Genomic DNA, 20,690 nt, shown 5'->3' with positions numbered 1-20,690 from the left:
TACCTGCAGTCACTGCCATTCTTCTGGGAAATCACGTAAGCACATGTTTCCTTTAGAGGGCTTCTGACCTCTTTTGTGTTCTTCTCTTTAATTTCTTTGTCCTAAGTAAGGTGATATTAAAAGAAATCCTTAACGGTAATCATTCCCTGGGAGCTTTACAGAGCGTAAAGGATAGAAATAGTTTCTGCTGCTTCTAAATTAAAAGCAATTGCTCAGACTCTTGCAAGTCTCCAGGAGATGACATGTCCGCTAAGAATGAGTGCAGCCCTGTGCATGAGCAAACTGAACTGGAGAAAGAATAATGTGATTGTCAAGACACATCCTTCAGTTTAATAAACCATTTTGAGAAGAAAGCTCTGCCTCAATTTAAAAGTAGTCCTTGGAAAAAAAAAACATAATCTAAACTTTAGCATGAAAGTAAGCACTCTTCTTGTTTGAAATAAACGTACTTTTCTTTCTTCTGTAGTACTGGGTAACTTCCACAGTAGGTTAAAACTATTGTAAATCAATCGTATGTGAACAAGGTTATTATATTAGCAGTATTATTAGTATATCTTTGAATTTATAAGCATGCATGTTTTATTTCCTAAGCTAGCTTTTCCCTCAGAAGAGCTTGTCCTGTCGGTAAGACTTATTTGTAATATCATGTTATATGCTATAAAATGAATTACTACCTTTGAGCTCTCAGTTATTCAGAAGTTGTAGCAATACATCTCTCCTGGATTTTCTGTCTGGTTAGTGTTAGGGGCTTCCTCCTGCTTCAAAATGACTGGTTTGGGACTGATTATCAAGTCATATAGTAAATTTGAATCTATAGTAAGTCTGAATCTGCTTCCCATTCTGTACTTTGAATCATCAGAACTGCATTCCATCTGTGTGTTTTACATTGGGAACCCTATGCATCAGTGCCATTGCAAGCTGACATCCACCCACCCATCCATCCATCATCTATATTCTGAAAGAGATTAAAACATCGATCACACAGACCCAGGCCCTGGATGGTGTACGGGTGCCATGTTCATTTTCACCCTCTCAGTATTGTTCTTGTGATTTCTAAAGATGTAGGATCCTGGGTATTTTGGGACTGCTGCAGCTGAACACAGTATTATCTGTTTAGGACCACACCATTAAAAAATCAACTTCTAATTTATTGCTTAAATTGTAGGCCTGCTTGATAGCCTGTGACACAAGCTGAACTCATGTTCAATAATTAATGTGAAATAAAAGAAAGTGTTACATGGCCCAGATAGATTAGATGTTCTTTATTTAATCCTGTCAGTCAGCCACAGCTGTTAAAATTTATATCCTCATAAAAGAAGGTACCTGTGCTGCTGTAGGTTTTCAAGCTAAAAGCAATTCATGCTGGAATAAAGTATATATCCAGAGCATATATCACTCAATAAGACTAGAAATAAGCATCCACAAATATAATCAGAAATTTATGAGGGCATATGCTTACACAAATATGACTTTTTGCCATATTGTTATAGAGATTTTTCACAGTTGTAAAAAGGAATTTGATATTGAGATCTAATGTTCTTTACATTTTAGTTGCTAACTAACTCCTCCTAAACCTTTGAAAACATCCCCTAATTTACTGAATTTGATTATACATGCCCATATATAATCATGTACAGCCAAAGATGTGGATTCTTGGCAACTTTTAAATTATGCTTTTATTCAGTGCAAGTTTCCAATTGAAATACTTACCCATGGGAGAATATAAATAAAAGTAAATGAAGAATCTCAGGATTGTTTAGCTTTGTAAAGCAGTTGAACTTTTGTAAAACTTGGCAAGATAACAGGAGTGCTGAAAAGACATTTAGTCACACTGGGCATTAGGAAGATGCTGCAGAGTTGGCTGCTATGCCACAGGAACAGCATAGTCCTCATTCACATGTAGGACTTAATGGGAATCCACAGATATTAAATGAATATTCCCATTGGGAAGGACACTCTTCTCCTTTTTGTGTGGAAAAATCAATATCTCATCAGGGAACCCTTCAATATAGAATATTTTGAATGAGCGTATGATAAATAATATTCTTATCTGCACTTGGGATATAGGGAAAATAATTTTCCTAGTATAATGAGTGATAAGTAGAACAAAGATAACATGGGAATAAAATGTAGCTGTTAGACCCATTTGATAATTTCCATCTGGATGGCATTTGCTTCTCTCTGTAAAGGGAATGGGAGCTGCCTATTTCTGGGCAATCTGTTCAGTTTCTTTTACAGGAAAGGACAGTTTAGCTATTCCTTCCATATGGGCATACATTATTACATCTAACAAACATGTTCATCTCTCATTTTAGCCAGACCCTCTAAGCACTCTTAATTCCTGGGTGGGTTGGGATGGGGATTGAATATCCTATTTTCCTCGTTTCTTCTTCAGAAAGCAATAAGGAGTGGAGAAGAACCACATTATTCTGTATAATTAGATGCTAGTTAGTTTGATAAAAATAAACTTTACTTGAGGGAATGGAAAGCAAGATAGCTGTAAGAGTAACAGTGTAATCATTGCTTCTCTTGGCCTGATGATGCTGTATGGACACAGGTCTGCAAGTTTAGCTATTATGGGCTTCAATTCATGCTAGCCCTGTCATAAATTAAGCTGGTTCTGTCTTAGTTCTCACTCTTCTTTAAAACAGAGAAATATTCTAGGGGTTAAGAAAATCACTATAGTTGTTTTGGCTAACCAAAGGGGGGGACGGGGGGGGGGAAGGTCACAAATTAAGAAAATAAAGAAAATACTACAGATAAGAATATGGTGTTTTAGGACTGCACCTCTCCCATCCCTCCATTGCTAGTGACCCCTGGATACTGACTGATCTCTCTTCTTTGCTTTGGTTTAGCTTGCTGGGCTTTTCCATCAGGAAGTTTGAGTTTTGTTTTACCACACCCAGCATCCTATGGACACTGCTGGTCTCAGTGTGCCTGGGCAGCTTGACTGGAAGCTCATCCACAGAACAGTTTGAAGTTAAAGCAGCCTTTTGTTGCTGTCACTGATACACAGTCATTGAAAGTTGTCACTCGGCATCAGATCTGTGATGCTATTTTTAAAAAAGGGTGGGGATAAGAAAAAAAGGAAGATATGTGGAGTATACTTTCTGATCTCCAGAAATCTCAGCATGCTGGAGGCCTTTGTTCCTTCATAGCATACAGCCAGAGTTGGAGAGCTTCAGGTGGGTTGAGTCAGACTTGGTAAATAATGAGATAGCAAAACACATATCTTCCCCAGCCTGTGTGCTCAGGCTGGGGAAGATATGTGCAGCTCTTCAGAGCCTGGATGCCAAAGGGCTTAGGGGAAAGCAAAAGAAAAGGGTCAAAATGAAGAAACAGATGCTGTCTAGGCAGGAAATCACATTCATTTTGTTTACTCACCTGGCTATTGAGGAAAGCCTGTGAAAAATAACATGTGCTTTCAGCTGCTGACCTTTTTATAAGACTGTGACAAATACAAAACTGTTTTCCACAGAGAGCTGATGTGTGTTACTGCTGCATCACTTCAGTAACAGCTGTGGATTTTCTTCTTCTCTGGAAGTAGCTTTAAATGAGACAGAAGTACTATCTGATTTGCTAGCACAAATTAAACTGTCAGACGAGTTTTGCTTCCCTTGCCACAGTTCTTAGAGCTCTTTTTGCTCCTTAAGATTTGTTCCAAATAGATCATGGCTGTTTCAATCCTGATGTGTGTGCCACCTTGACTCAGCTAATATCTAACCCTTCAGCAGTTGTTAAGGGGAGTGACATCATTAAGAATTTATTTTATGCCTTGAAGGCTTTTTCAGACCTTCCTATTTCAAGATGATATTGGCTACTGCTGGGAAAAGGGGAGCTGGGCTGCAGGTGGTGTCAGTGCTGGGATGAACAGGCTGTGTCTGAGTGGTACCTCACACATGCTTTGGACATCTTATCAGCAGTTGAGGTCCACCATTCTGCTTATTGGTGCAGTTATTTTAGCAATAATTTCCTAAAATTCTTACTTGAGTGGTCACATCCTTCTATATTCTATATTCTATAGTCCATAGTCTATATTCTATATTCTATATTCTAGGAAAGGCAAATTGCAATTTTTTTTAAATGTAGCTTTTTGTAGTTACAGAACGAGAGCCTGCTTGTGGATAGAATGGAAATATGCTTGCAGACAGAAAAGGAAGACTAAAAAAAAAAAAAAAAAAGACAATAACTGAAAGCAGTTACTTAGAGGAAAATACCAGGGCAGACTGATAGTCTCCAAGGCCTTGATCATTTGCAACTCCATGAATTCTTGAAATAGTATCAGTTCGTATTCATTCAGTGAACCTTGATTAAGTTGTCAAGTTTCTCTTTGAACTCACATTAGATTTCTGCATGTTGCTCTTTACTATGTGCAGGATGCTCACTGCTTGATTACACGTTTTGTCCAGAAGCTATGATGCCCCATTCCTGGAGATGCTCGAGGCCAGGTTGGGTGGGACCCTGGGCAGCCTTATCTGATGGGTGGCAGCCCTGTCCACTGCAGGGGTTGGGTCTGGATGGTCTTTAGGGTCCCTTCCAACCTAAGCCTATAATTCTGTGTTAAGAACCACTTTGTTATTAACAAATGGCTTTCGAAGTGTACCTTCGTTCTTAATATTAGTGGTTTCTCTTTTCTCTTACTTGCACTTGTACTCAAATATCAGTCTTCACTGTAAAGCATTAATTTTACAGAAGAATCTATCTAGAAAAAAACAGCATTGTTTATTGATAGCTATTGTACTCACATTTCCAAAGTCATTTCAGGACATATGTAAAGCAAAATTTTTGAAAAATTCTCAAACATTTCTACTCCAAAATTATGTGCCTTAACAGAAATCACCACTTAAAATTTTTTGTTTTCTATTTTTTAGGCAAGAGAAAATACTCACTGGGCCAATTCCTGAGCACAGATAAAACTTTTGGAGGTATGACTGATATTACAACTGGAGTCCCTTATCAGAGCTTCTAAGGTAAATCAGGCAATTATAGTAAAAGGGGAAGGTGGAATAAATTAGAAAACAAAGGGATAGCATTTCTTTTTAATTCCAGGTAAGTGCTTCTACAGGAAATATTTATCATGCCACCCTCTCCTTGTGAAACTCCAGACTACTTTTATGCTCTGGAAATCCTCAACCTCACAAATTAATTTGTCTATATTTATAAATGTATATATAAATATAAATGAAATGAGAATCACTTCTTTTTGGTTCTTTAAAGCTGTGTATGCACAACTAGCAACTTTATGATTCCTCTTCCTTTTTTTCAGTAGCTGTCAGTTCTGAAATGAACACTGAAAACCAAAGTATTTATGTCTTTAAGACTTACTTATTACTCCCCAAAAATGGCAGAATGTTCATTCCACTGTTGATTATTATGGAAAGCAGTCACTTTTTTAGGTTGAAGTGTTATTCTCTCAGACTCCTGCACTAAGAAGTTATTAGCTATGTTTTCAGATATTGTCTTTTTCATTTTTTCTGCTATGTTATTACACCTGCTTCTTTTAATTCACTATTTTTTTTCTGCTGACGCCTTCTTTCCTTAAAATAATCCTATTACCATGTGCAATTTGATGAAAACAATAGCTAGTGGTAGAAGACTGTGACTGAGATGAACAACTTCATGTTTTGCTATAGCATAGAGATAATGGAAAAATTCACAGTATTGTTGAGGAAATACTGATACTGGACTTCCATCCAGTAGTAACATTCCTATTAAATGAAAGCATTAAAGCAAATGCTGAAATCATTTTGTAACTTCAGTGCTGAACTGGCCAGTGGGTTGAAAATTGGCTTCACTGTAAGGACTCAGGTGAAAAGTTATGCTAAACTGAGAATACTGTTGACTTTCCTCACCAAAAGAGAGAAAACTCCAATATCTGCATTTATGCCCTGCTAGTGCTTTGAAAAGCTAATGATAATAGTATTCTGTGCGGATTTCATTTTTTTCTCCAGGGATCACTTTGCCAGTTGATTTGGTCTGTGTTATTAAAACAATGTGGAAAGGCAGCCAGCAGTTCAGAGAGACCAGTAGATGATGAATTAGGATGTTGCAATATGGCTTTCATTGCAGGATACAAAATAATAGCGTTTTAACATAAATGAACTGTTAATATTTTGTCTCAAAAGGCATTACATATTTTTAATTTTTTTTTGTTTATTTTCATTTGAATAGAGAAAACTATGTTAATTTTTAGTAGTGTTATTTTTCAAATAGAGCACATTGCTCTTGAAACACTCAATAAAATCAATATAGCCATTTCTGGTGACAAACGCAGATTTGACATTTTTTGCACAGTGGTCACTGACACATAATCTATCATGTTGCCTTACCAAAAAAAGAAAAAAGAAAAAGAAAAAGAAAAAGAAAAAAAGCCAGCTAACTAGGTAGAAGTATATTTCATCAGGCATCAGGATACTTCTGTATTTAACTATTTAAAAGTGCTTTTCACATTATCACTCTTTTTTTTTTATTAAAAAAAAATTACTTATATGTCCTATTCACAAAAAATGGGCTGAATTTCTAGCTCATTATATGTTTTGGGTCAACACTTGGACTTTGACAGGAATTGGAGAGGTTGTACACTGTTGCTTAGACATCTGATTTCTATCAACAATTCTCCTCGCTCACATGAATCATGTGATGCTCGTTTTTATCGTGTTCAGGAAACTTATACTCTTAAGCCTTGTCATCTTTCACTTTGTTCTTCAAATAGAACAGTTTTCTCTTTTGCTGAGGTACAGAGAGATTAAGTGAAAGTCTGAGGTCATGTATAGACTGTAGAAAACTGAAGTATCAGTGATCTAAATTAGTTAACCACTGGACTTATTCCTATTTGTGGTAGGTTTTGGTACTGGAAGATACAGAAAATCTATATTCAACAACGGATACAATAATTCACATTTATATAGTTACTGAAAACTTGAAATAGATATTTTTCTTTGGATACTAGAGTTCATAGTCCATACTTTGATTCTTTGGTTGAATGCTCTTAATGGAAGACACGTGCTTTCAGATTTATTATGAAAGTTAGATTATTTCTTTCCTTCCTGCTGTGCTTCATCTTTTCCAGCCATACTACAGTGACTTTCATCACTTTCATAGTGAGTTCCATGCTTCTTCGAGTCTATCTCATGTCCATTTCACTTCCTTCATTATTTTTTTTCCCCCCTCACAACTGGTCAGGAACATGCTGTAGCTAACTTGGACCTCATATTAACCAGCACAAACGTGGTGACTGATTCAGGATCATTTGCCCCTTTCATCTGAAAAAAGAAAAATCTCATTTCAATTAACTGCTCAAAGTGCATTCTGTAAACAGTGCATCACAGAATCAGCAAGGTTGGAAAAGACCTTCAAGATCATCCAGTTCAACCATCTACCTATCACCAATAGTAGTCACTAACCCATGTCCCTCAACACAAAATCCAATGATTTCTAGTCATTCTGCCATTTGAATTTATGCATGTATTACCTGAAATGACTTATGACAAATTTATATATACATATATGTATTTAGGAGCAGTTCTTCAGGCTGTTTTAGTTAGTCTTTGAACTTGGTACTTTATCATATTAAGAGAGATTTATTATCACACGTGTTTACCATATGTCCGTATCTAGTGGTTATTGGTCAGCATTTATACTGTGGTGCTCAGGAGAACATTTTTTTGCAAGCAGAAATTACAATTTCATGGATGAAGCCCTTGCTCAGCATTACCCGAAGAGTAGATCCTTTGTGCAGTTCTCATGAAATCTATTGCTTCCTGAGCATTACATTGTATCTTGGCATGCTAAGCTGAAATTTAACCCAAATAACCCAAGCTGAGTTAAGTGGGCTGTAGATGTAGACATTGACTTAGAGGAAAATTTGGCTACATCAGAACAGCCTCAGTAAGAGAGTGACAGGCAAGAACCTGTGGCATTTTACTTATGCAGGAAACACTAATTTGGTTGGTGAAGTTCTTATGGCTTTCTGTAGTGCAGGTACAGGCAGAACAAGCTAACAACTTTCTATGAAGGACTGGAAATGTATCTTTGGCTTTAAAATAGAATTAGAGTTGCCTGAACGTTTAAGGTGTTCAATTATTTAAAGATGTTTAAGCAAGTCTGTTACCTAAATATGCATGTATGGGGAAGGATAGTAAAGAGTAGTGAATACAGGATTTAACCTAATATAGTTATCTTAGATTTTAAGTTGTTAAATACACATTACTGTCTCTGATTGCCTTTTGGCAGTCAGTGGTAGGTGGGTGTGAAACTGAAGATTTAATAGGACAATTTCCAGTTACTCTTGTGAACGTTATGGCTATGCCAGGGTCAAAGAGGTTTTGAGTTGTTTGTCTTCAGCTCTGAGAGAGAATCTGCTTGCCACCATCTGAGTCTGTTTAACAAATCATAATAAAGCAGATGCTATGAAACATAGATCACCCTTAAATATCCACCCAAGACTTCATGATCACCAAAGGCAAATATCTATCCTATATTAAATCTTTTAAACAAGTCGTGGGTTCTATAGAATTGTTTGAGTTGGGAGAGGCCTTTAAAGTCCATCAGTTCAACTCCCCTGCAATGAATAGGGGTGACATCTGAAGCTGGATCAGGTTGCCCAGAGCCTTGTCCAGCCTGACTTTGAATGTCTTGTACCTTTTTATTTTTTTCCATGCTCATATACAGATGAGGAGTTGTGTAAGTCTGCTATGAATTCAGCAAGTACAAGGTAGCTCAAGTATTTGTTGAATGACATTATTTATTCTATTAATATTTAATGTGGAGGAAGCAGTGAACTGCATAATTTGATAGAGATGTGTGTGCTGCTCCCTGAACACCTCTAATGCTGTCATGCCTTCTTCACTTTTTAGAAGCTATATGAATGAATAAACACAAAATGCTGTGTTATGATAAAAGACACAAAACAAGTTAATAGGATGTGGCAGTGCACACATTTTTTTCCTGACAGTTTTTCTGTAAGTTACTTGGGACTCACCAGGTCTCTTGGGCCTATTGAGCTGTTCAGGGGCTTCCTGTCCCTCTCAGGCTTGTTCCCAGGACACAACGTGATATGGGATGTGCCTTACAGATGCATTTTCACTTCTCCTGGAATTTACATTTCTCCCCACAGTGAGCCCCTAGCAGACACCAAGTCCGTCTGACAAGCAGGGGGTGAGACCAGGTCACTTTGCTCTTGGTAGCATTGTTGCTGGTTAGGCTTTTCCATGCTTGTTAGATTTGAATGCTGACACATCTTTGGAGTCTATTATGGCAGCTCTCCAATGACAACATTTGCAGTTATTGCTGTAAGTACACTGAGGTTAGGTTTATTTCTCTGAATATATACTGTGAAAGCAACACCAATGCTGTATTGCCTGTATGTTCTTTTCCCCAGATGTCTTAATTGTGTCCTGTTATTTGCTTCTGTCTGTGAGCTAAAAATCCATAACCCGTTTGACCTTTTACTCTTCATGTCAATGCCTTGCATCTGTCCTTAGAAACTCAGTAGCTTCTCCCACTGGAGATACTGGCTCCTTTCTCTGCCTTACTACCTGTGTGTCCTGATGATAAGAATATGATAAAGACAATGGAAATACCATAGACCATATGGCCATAGGATAGATCAGTTAAACTTGCCCCTTTGGCCCCTCCACCTGGTTTCTACTCCCAGGGACTCATTCAGAACTCTACTACCAGGGACTCATCCAGAACTCCATGCCAGAGCTGCAGCTGTCATTAAAAAATACAACAGGTAGGATAATTTTTTTTCTATTTCTGGTGAAAATAACCCAGATGAAAAATGACTCTTTTGTGGGTCCTGTGAAGGGATAAGGCTCTCTCAAAAGCCATTATATAAAAATATTTTTACGTCAAGGATAATTGCTAAAGTCCAGAATATTATTGTATTCTCTCCCAAAGGAGAGAGAGAAATATTTTTTCAGTCTGATTCAACACTTTTAGTTCCTTAGAAGATTAAAACCATAATATATAGTCTAAAGAACTAATTTAATTTTTAAAGAACTTTTGTGAGCTCTTTACAGTAGGATTGCAAATGCCAAAACCTAGAGCAGTGAAGCCATGAGGTTCTTGGCTAAAAATATTTTTTTCAGTTTTCTAGATAATAACAAATAGAGAACAATGACTTTAATCAGTAAGAATGTAAAAAGACCTGCATTTCTCACAGGTAAGTTCCACTGGGAGCTAACCAGTCTATATATTACATACCATACAAAGTATCACAATCTCTACTGCCTCAACCAAATCCCTTACAAGTCCAAGCATTTACCTACTTCAACAAAAAGGTTTTTCTAGTATTTTACCAAAAAATATTGCTTAATGAATAGTATTGCAGAAATAGTTGTAGAAAACTTTCTCATTTTATGATTAATACATCTTCTCTTTGCAAACTGTCTTGAAAAAAAAAAAAAAAAAAAAAAAAAAAAAAAAAAGAAGACCAAGTAGCATTTCAAATCAGCATTCAAATTGCTGGTTTCTCTGGCTTGCTTTCTAGAAGTTGAGCGCCTGTTGTATGTGTAGGAGAGAAGTCCTGTGGTCTAAAGTTCAGCCTTGCTCTGCAAAGAAACAGCCCACTGCCAGCTCCTGTAAGGTGGCTTTTAGTGGAGTTGTGTACTTCCACATGAATTACAATCTTGACATTTATCCTCTGTGTGATCCATGCTACTGCCTTTCTTGAAAAAGCATCTACAACTCAAGTATATGCATGTTCTCATAAGGAGGCACTTAATTACTAAAGAACTTAAGAACCTGCAAAAAGTTAGTGGTGCATTACAGCAATTCAGCAGAAATGCTGCGTTTTAGTGCTACTTTTTTTTTTTTTTTTTTTTTTTGCCAGAACATCTGTTTGCGATTCCTGATTAGATATCGTGTATCTGGTGAACAGTGTTTCTGTGTTATTAATGGCAAGTTCCAAATTCCAAGCAGATGGAGTTGGAGCTGGGATTAATTGTAAGGAAAGTGAGAGTCAGTGGTGTTTGTTTTCAGTGTTTAGAGTCAAACCTCCTACCCTGGATGACACAGAGATATCTGGATCTGATACAGATTGATAAGGAGATTACCGGAGAAGGGTGACAAAAATTTACCTCCAATAACCTGATTAAGACCTGTTTTTTCACTGTAACGTGGACAGACTGCTAATGATGACACAGTAAAAGAGGATTCATATCTGTGACTTTGAGAATTTAAGAAAATTAATGTGTGAAGAACTTGTAGGTTGGAAATACAAGGAGATCAAAGTCAGAGGATCTTTGGAAGCTTTATTAGGAAATTTCTTATTTCTCTTACTGAATAAAATAGTCAGGATGTTGCGTATAAACGAAAACTGAAGAAAAATACTGCCTACAGAGAGTATCTCTGCTAAACACATCTTAGTCACGGTAACCGGATGTCTTGAAAGGTGATGTTCCTGCAGCATAGGAAGGAGAGTGAGGAGATTTTTCAACAAGAATCTCTGGGGAGTAAAATGTGAAATCTGAGTCTGTCTTTGGGTTTTGTTGTGAAATTGTTACACAGTGCAGGTAACTGCTCAGAGACCTGAACAATTCTGCAATATACATATCCTGGAATGCAAATGGCAATAATAAACACTGCTATTATGTGCCCTGCATGCACAGATTGACATCAGCTAAGTAATTATATCTGTTTATTTAAATGTTTGCATTGATTCAGTTTTTGAAATGTTCCATAATGCTTTTGAAAAACCACTCACCTAGCCCTTTGGCAGGGAACTCTGAGCTCTGGCAGGTGACTTTAGCTTAAAATAATAAATACAATAATGTAAGTTTTATTCATGGATACTTAGGTCTAAAGGTGACCGTTAACTATGGCAGGAGGTTGGAACTTGATGACCTTTGATGTCCCTTCCAATCCAAGCCATTCTATGATGATCATTACATTCATTCTGCTATCTTTTCTCCAGAATTTTGTTAGTTCTCCTGGCCATGCCCCCATTATGTGTCTGCATTCTGTATACAGGCTGCACTGTGTATCACCACAGGAACAAAATCTGTTAGGCTGCTGAGTTATAAACATGACACAAATTTACCCATTTGAAACACAACCTGGTTCTCTTTTGATTATTATTTTTTTTAACTTTGAAATAAGAATGTGAGTACTAGCAATATCACACAGTTGTAAGCAGCATTAGTCTTGGTGACAGTGCTAACAAAATAAAAGGAAGCAATCTTGATTCAGACAAACATTTATGCCAAATTCTAGTCACCTCACCTAATCTTTTGATTCTTGTGCCATATAGAAGATTTGGAATATGCATTATATTTTACCTTATTTTTTAGTTAATGCTTATAAGTCTTTAATCAAAACTCTTCAGGACTTTAAAAGTCTCTGATTATATCACTTATTCACTTAAGCAAATTTAAGATTAAGAAATTTTAATATAGTTTAAGACTCATTCTGAAAAAGAGTAGACCTTGTTTGACCTGAGTCAGATTGAACTGACAGCTATTCTGGCACATACCATCCCAAACTGTCGTAAGGGTATTAGGTTGGATTTGCTTAGGTTGGATATTAGGAAAAATTTCTTCTCAGAAAGAGTGGTAATGCATTGGAACATGCTGGCCAGGGAGGTGGTGTCAGTATCCCTGAAGGTGATCCCTGAAGAAAATGGCAGATTTTGCATTGAGAAACATGATTTAGTAATATGGTGATAACGAGTGGATGGTTTGACTAGGTGATTTTAGTGGTCTTTCAAATAAACTAGTTGTCCTAGATAAAAGTGGGAGATATGTGAGTGCTGATCTTCAATACTTCTTTGTTTCATAGTTCTTGTAAGAACATCTGACTGGCATCATAAAAGGGACAAGTTGATTCAACATGTTGCAGAGAGTTGTAAATGGGTTTTTCAGAGTTGGAGAACTAATGTTCTGCCTATTGTGTCCCCACCTGGACACTGAAAGGCAGGTTTTTAAACATCTTTGCCCTAAACTCTCGTGTTGTCCTTAAGAGAGTCCATCGGGGATAGATGCAAACTGAGCAATGAGAGAAAGATGCAAGAAGGGAAGATACACTTCTAAGGTGTAGAAGACAGACTGTGAGCTTGAGCTTTCTTAGCTTGCTACTCAGCAAGGGATGGAAATTGTTCTTTAAACTTTAGCTAAGACATATATACCTATATTAATTGTAACAAAGGTTTTACCCATAGTAGGTGGAATATTTTTAGATGGAAACTTAAATTTCTTTTGTGGGGTTTCTCTTTAAGATGAATATGAGTTTATATACCATGGTTTATTCCATGTGCCATATGTAGTGACTCATCTCTTCCTAGATTGGACTTCAATTATTTTAAGAACAAGTTAGTGAATTTTAATGTGTGTGGAGCCAAATTACAAAGAAATTTTAAGCCATAGATAAATGGCTTGTTCATATACATCCATCTCAAATGTGATAAATCCCTAATTGTGCTCTGTACTGAAATGTTTAAAATTTGACTAATAGAAAATATATTTACTTGTTTCTAAATAAGTATCGCAGAATAGGAAGTTCCTTTAGAAAGAATTGTTTGCCAAAACAAACTACCCAAAGCAACCAACTAAACATACAAACCCTTTGCCAACAACAAAATTAAGAGCAACTAAAATAAGGAAATTTTGTAGCCATGTGATCTTTGTTCTTACAATCATTATAGCCTCAAAAAAGGTGACCAAAACTTGCTTTTAACAGAGTATTAAATACTTGCTTGCTCTTATTAGCAATAAAACAGTTCCTGTTGAAGTAAAAATTAAGCTATAGATCATAATTCTGGTGAGATCAAAGCTTGAATGAATACACAGGCAATTTCTGTCTTGTTCATGATGCCATTCACAAAACACTCAATTCATATCCTTTACACGTAAGCAGAGCCTTCTGAGAGCCCTGCAGCTTTGTTTCAATGCTGGGAGCATGCTGCACTCTCTCTGGTTTCAAAGCCAATTTAATCTGGAGGTGACAAATGGGAGAGATTAATGGCTTCAATTTGGACATATGTGGCCAAGTACAACATTGATTCTTTCGCAAAGGCAGAGCAGACTTGATTGCTTGGGGTTTAAGAAAGCAAATATTGACTTGGTTAATGATCATAATATACATTCTTACTTAACTTAAAATATTTTAATATCATCACAGAGATGGAAATACTCTATGCACACTTTAGTGCCACATGACTGAAGTTGCCTAAATGCATATTTAAGGATATAATGGAATTTTACAAACTTCAATAGAAAAAAAAATGTGTAATTAAAGGACTAGATTATCTGAGAGTTAAGAAGGTATTTAAATGTGGAAGTAGTTTTTACATCCTTGTTTTTATAAGGGGACAGTTAAGATACAGAGAAGACAAGTGACTTTCCCAGCATTTCCCAAGAAGTCTGGGGTGGAAAAAGAAGCTGAATTTTCTTGTTCTTGGTTAGGCCCAAGGGTGACCTACAAAGCTACCCTTAAAATGAAGACAGTGTCTCTGCATTGCTACTTTTCAACACAAATTTTGGTGAGTGAAAACACAGAGACTTAGCACCAGCAGGGATTTTTACTAGGCATGCTTCAGATAATATACTTTAGAGTCTTCTAGACTAGCTTTATTAACAAAAGTCCTCAAAACCTTATATAATATAATATAATATAATAATTTATGAAAGGTTTAGGCAAAAACTTGATACTTGATACATCTGTGGATATTTTTTCTTGTCCTTGTGTTGCTTTTAAAGACTGTCTTTTTTCTGCAGATGATAAGAGATGGGCTTGCTTTCAAATGAGAGTTGCAGAAATGATGTTGATACACTTTAATTGCTAGCCAGAAAAACGCCCTCTTTAATAAAACCTTTTCTGAAGTCAATTAAAGTAACAGGCTTAGAAGACAGGAGGGTGCAAAGAGGTGGAAAGAGCTGATGTACAATCATATTAGCTGGAGAGATTAAACGTTCACTTTCAAAGGGAATTCAATGGTGATGGACTCCCCAGAAAAACCCTTCTAATTTCTCTTATGCTAGGAGCATAGAAAAGATTTTTCCTTGAAGGTTTATCTGAGTGTTGGAAAACGTAGGGTCTAAGACTTTCTGATGATTAACTCATCACACGTGAAACCACCATCAAGAAAAACTAAACAACATTTAGACCTCTGTGACAGCGTGACATACTCAGCATTTTTATAAAGCAGGTCATTTAAATATAGCTGTTTGGCTAAGGAAGGCAAGTTTTAAAAATCTTAGCTAAAAGCTTTAATATATCAAAGAGAAATAAGTCAGAGTGTTACAAGTGTGAAGTTAGACATATGGTGTGATGGTTTTTGGGTTGTTGTCAATTATGCAAGTTGACTGAAATTAAGTAGAACTCTTTTAATACTAGGAAAGCAGGTGGATGGAGCCAATATAACTAGTTTTGTTTTCCCTATTACTCCTTGCCCCTAGTCTTACACAGGTATTTTTGAAATTGATTGCTGGAAAATGGCTGAGGACTAACAAAGATACATTTTTCACTGGACCTGTGAAGACCTAGCCTTTCTATCCTTTCTAGAGATATCAACAGAAGCAATTTTCTTTTCTTTCTTTTTTTTTTCTTCTTTAAGTCAAATACGTAAGATACATTATTTGTTGGCTAAATCATCAGTCATGATAAATCAAATGAAGCTAAAAAACAAGTAACTAACCAAAAACCTGAAAAATCCCAGTTGTACTCTGGATGACAGTGTTATTCAGTCCAAGAATCTCTTAAGCTACTGCCTTCTTTATGAGCTACAAGGGCAAAAATGCTTCTCCATTTTGTGGCAAGACTACAGTGATGGAAGATCCTTACAGTGGATTTAGTTCATCCCTGTCAATTCCTCCACTGATATTGGTAGTTTTTTTTTATGGTGTATGGCTTTGAGGCAATGCATTTTGAAGCTCAATTTCCTCCTTCCTGAAAATAGAAAAATAATCCTGTTGCCTCTGGGAGAAAGAACTGGCCCAGAGAAGAATTATATTAGCATGACATATATAAAAATAAAAAAATAAAAAATGAACTTTCTCAAGAGAGAACAATGAACATTTATTTACTGTCTCACAGAGACAGATTTTCATGTCTATATGGAAGGTTGCTGTATGACTTATATGCTACTTAAGTCTCACTTGAAGCTCTGATCTGAATGAGAATTTCTTGCCTTCCCTGGATGTGATGCAGTTAAAACCAGACAGAACTGCCCACACCTTTCTGATCTAAAACCATGTGTGCATGCTCAAGCAGTTTGTGCAGTAGTAATGAAGGAAATGCAGGCTAAAACTAAGCACGTGCTTATCATTCTGAATGTGTGTTGTAATGACACTCCAGCAAAGGAAAAAAAAAATTACTGCTGTTCCTCACTATCTCTATCTAAAGTACATTGCTATCATGTGACAGTGATCCTACTTGTGTAGCATTCACCAGGCCTGCATCCAGAGCGATGCTTCCTCTTGTCTGATGAGAAACTGTCAAGAAAGCTTTAAAATTTTATTTTGACATGTTATGAAGTTGCAGTAGACTTCTGCCAAGCTTGTCTCAGTTGAATGGGAGTTAGCAACCTCCTAAGGAAAAAAAATATGAATACAGGAAAAGAAAAATTTTAATTCTGTCCATGATATTCCGTAAGTTGTCTTGCTAATCCTAAATTTGCTTTTTAAAATTGTATATAATCTGAAAGTTGAGCCAAGAACTCTAATAAGATGATATTAACTTAATCAACCATACTGTGAAATACACAATAGTCTTTGGACTTTACCAAGTAGTTTAATTCTTTGCTAAACATAAAATAGAGAAGAAACAAGTTTAAATCATGTTGTGTTAATCTGTTGTATCACACACGCAGTAGTTTAGAATTTAAAGATAAATGTAGTTTGAAAATATGATAAAAAGGAATAAATATTGCATGATGAGTAAGTATGGCACATATGAATGTCATAGACATTCATCTTTATAGTCTGCTATTCAAGGCCATAAATACAGTAACTCAGCTATCAGATCTTCTGTGCAATCAGGACTATGCAGGTCATAGAGAAGTTGCTATAGTAACCTTTCATTAACAGTGCTGAAGGATCTGGCTAACTATATACATAAAAAAATTGAGGGGAGTTTGCAACCAGCACCCTTATTAATACTGTGCTTAATTCCATCAGGACAGCACTTAGTCTCATGTAGATTAGCCCTGAGCTTGAGGAGTAAGAGAATGGCTGACACTTAAAGCTAAATTTATGTGGAATGGGTCAGTGATGCCACATGAGCTTCATCATTGCAGTCTGCAATTCTACCTTCATTAGATTCAATACCTTCAGCCCACAACTGAACCCATGTGTGAATGTACTCCTGGGAGCAGATGTTTGGATATTTTGAACACAGAGAAAAAGAAAACTCTGTGAAACTGAGCAAAGTCCAAACAGTTAAATATAGCTGTGGAAGTACATGGTTTTGTATTAGTGTGGACAGGGCAGCTAATCTTTCAGAAGAAAAGGATAGATCAGGGCGTGGTTAGAGAGCAGGTGAGATTTAATGCTGGTCTGTCGTGGGGACCTTTATTATTGACAAACGAGAATTAGTGTGTGGGAAGAAGCAGCCGATTCCTGAATTGGATTTGCCTGCTTGGTGAAGATTGGCTTGAGCCCAGATGAAGCTTTGCAGTATTTGGGTACACAGAGGACCCATGTGCACTCTCTAAAAGGAATAATCCTAATATGTAGCTTTTCCTATAGTGAGGAAGCTTACTGTGGAACTTGCTTTCTTCTACAGACTTCCTAATTCATGGGAGCTTGTGAGAACTTTGAGATTTTTCCCCTATATTGTTTCATTTTAAATATGGCCTCATGGTTCAAAAGTGAAGGAGAGAGGCAGGAATGGAGAGGCACAATAGTTGTGAATGCTCCGTTTCCATTGGAAACCAATCTAAAAATACTCTGTAGCTGCTGCTCAGCTGTGCTATCACTTCAAGCTAAGTTTTATTTCTCTGGCTAAGACTGTGAAAGCACTCATGTCTAAGCCAGAGAAATAAAAGAAAGAGTTAAAGTTGTAGTCTATCATGAGCCTGCAGTCCTACAAAGGAAAACCCTCATTGCTTGAGAAGGGTACCAGAGCTTTTCTTTTTTGTCTGGCCCTAGAAAGCCAGATCAGTTTTGTTGAGACTGAGAGCCTGAGCAGGGCGAGCTCCCATTCTTGCAGCCTTCTGCAACAGAAAGAGGGGAAGGAAGATTTTTGCTTCAGCAGTTCAATTTGCATTGCTTTCCTTCCCTTCTTCCCAGCATAAAGGTGGTTTTGTTCAAACTCAAGAGCCAGCTAAAGAGAGCTGTGAAATGAGCTCTCCTCAGGAAAAGAGGAAATGGATAGAAGACACAGCTTGCAGCTGCAGAAACAAAGTTCTGCATGCCCCCTCCTCCAGGTCACCCAATGAAGATGACTTTTGAGTTAGCCAGCTGCAGACCAGATAATGAGGCAGTAGTTGCTGGATATGTACTCTTGACAGAAGTAGTTTTGTATTGTAATTAGGTGAGAACTTAAATGGTGGGAAATTAGTGGGAAACAGGATATGGTTGATATTTGTTTTGATCACATTGTTATTTTTGTTCAAAATCTTTGGTGCTCTCAGGAAAGTGGGAGAGAAGGCAAAGCAGTTACTTCTTGCAGCCAGCAGCAAGCCAGACATGTCAAGATGTTCCTTATGTGAACAGACTGAATAACATTAGACCTACAGAAATAAAACCAGAAGTTCCCCCTGCACTTCCCCTTGTTGTGAAATCTCAGTTGATAAAAGAGTCTGCCACTGAAAATGTCCTATTCACGTAGGTAACCAAGGATTTGCAAGATCAGAGAAATATCCACATTATTCTTCTTCCTGTCAGAGATGAGGTAGATACATTGAATACAGGGGAGTCTCTTGTGTCTATTATTACAAAACTATAAGTCAGAAGCAGAGCACTGCTGAGCACATTTCAAGGGTCGATATATAGCAGTAGGAAAGCTCGTATAACAAGGGTAGTTAGGTGCTAAAACCAGCTGGGTAACTAAACACTTGAGGCCCTTGGGCAATGATGGAGGAAATTGGGAAGGGATGTGTATATCTATCACCTCTAGATAAGATAGAGGTTTACATGTTTTGAAGCAGAGGAAGAAAACCTAGCGTCTTCATAAGAAATGTGAATGACTAAAACATGGCTGTGAAGTGGTCTGTGTCATTCTCTAAGAGCTGGGTGCCCTTTCTCAGGCTCAAGACTGTGCAGTTTACATGATTATCATCCATGTAATCCTCGGCAACTACATGCGTTCCTGCAAAGGTACAGGATACAATGTTTGGTTAATTAGAGCCTTCACATCCCTTTGCCTCAAATACTTTGGGGAACAAACTCTGATGTCTGGCACTGCAAGTTAAAACGTTGGCTTGGGGTCTGAATGGACAGGATGCAAGGTTATTCTCTTCCTTGTTGCTGCCTAGGCTCAGACATGAGGTGTGGAAGAGGCTTTGACGAGCCAAGCTGATCTCCATTGGAGCACATCAATTGACCTGGCTGTGTCCCAGTGATGCTTGTGAAGACATCACATGGAGATCTGCTTATACAGGGGTGAGGAAGGGTGGAAGAAAATCGGGTTTAAACAACTACTTTATTTAAAAATTAGCTCACACTTTCCGTGAAGGTCTACTTTTCCCTGTGATCTTGCCCAAATCCCTTAATTCGTATCACTTAAGAATAAAATGACTGCTGAGTGTAAAGAAGATTTGAATTGTCTTTTCTGTATTGCTAAATAACGATTACCTGGGGAGATACAAAATTTAAATTGGAAATGTATGAGCTAGAGCTGATGATATATTAGATGTATTATCTCCAACCTGAGGCCTTCAGTCAAGAGAGAAGGTCATCTGTTAAATATGTTCAAGAGCTCTGCACCAAGTATTTATGTTTTCATATTTTTTCTTTTCTGAGTTTAATTTTCTCCACAGAAACAGTGCATAATTTTTCCAAGACATATGTTATGTCTTCTTGTTAGGCTTCCTCGATTATTTTGTGTTATGTTTCATGAATTAAAGAAAGGAAGGGATCTGTACTGTTCCGAAGAACTAACAATTGCATTTTCTGGAAACCTGTGATTTTTCCTTTTACTTTATTTTCTATTTCTGCTTTGTGTAATTACTTAATTGATATGTAACAACTCTGACCATAGATACATGAAGCCTCATTTCCCCTAATCCATGTTCCTGTGCTGAAAGTGAAATATTTTTTCTTCCAGGTACACAATTACAATATGCCTTACATTGTGCTGAGTCAGATAGCAGTGTAAAAGAAGTACTAATTAGTCCCAAGAAGTATTCCCGTGTGACAAAAGGGCATTTTTCTTCAACTAGACTTCATTTTTCTCATTTAGAAAATGGAGGTGGAATTATTTGCAACAATAGTCTGTGATGTACTAAACCTGTACTGGACAAATGCCCTGGAGAAGGGAAAGGAGTGTGAATTACCTCAAATTCTTCTCCAAGTATTCCCAATGCAAACAAGATAATTGGAAGTAGTAGGAGACTCCCCTCTTGTCTTCTGAATGCTGAAGTGAAGCCAGATTTCTAAGGGGGAAATGTACTTGAGAATCTCTGAGGTTTAGTGTCTCCTGGGACTGGGTTCTGTAGAAGGTTGGGGTTAATAGCATTAGCATGAGCCATCCATCAATGAAACGCATAAGAAATAGCAGTGTTGCTATTTAACTTAACTCTGTTTTTC

General features: G+C 37.1%; 1 protein-coding gene across 1 annotated transcript in view; it reads left to right on the top strand.

Annotated features, from left to right (window-relative positions):
- The window catches only part of C4H4orf50 (chromosome 4 C4orf50 homolog), a 74,192-nt gene that overhangs the window by 35,584 nt on the left and 17,918 nt on the right, over positions 1-20,690 (top strand). The window contains exon 15 of the transcript XR_014883225.1: positions 4,872-4,970. The gene's annotated coding sequence lies outside the window, so the exon portion shown is untranslated. The remainder of the gene's footprint in view (positions 1-4,871; positions 4,971-20,690) is intronic.

The sequence above is a fragment of the Meleagris gallopavo genome, chromosome 4 (assembly GCF_905368555.1).
Source record: "Meleagris gallopavo chromosome 4, MGAL_WU_HG_1.1, whole genome shotgun sequence".
Lineage (NCBI taxonomy): Eukaryota > Metazoa > Chordata > Aves > Galliformes > Phasianidae > Meleagris > Meleagris gallopavo.
This window is presented reverse-complemented; position numbering and strand designations above follow the sequence as displayed.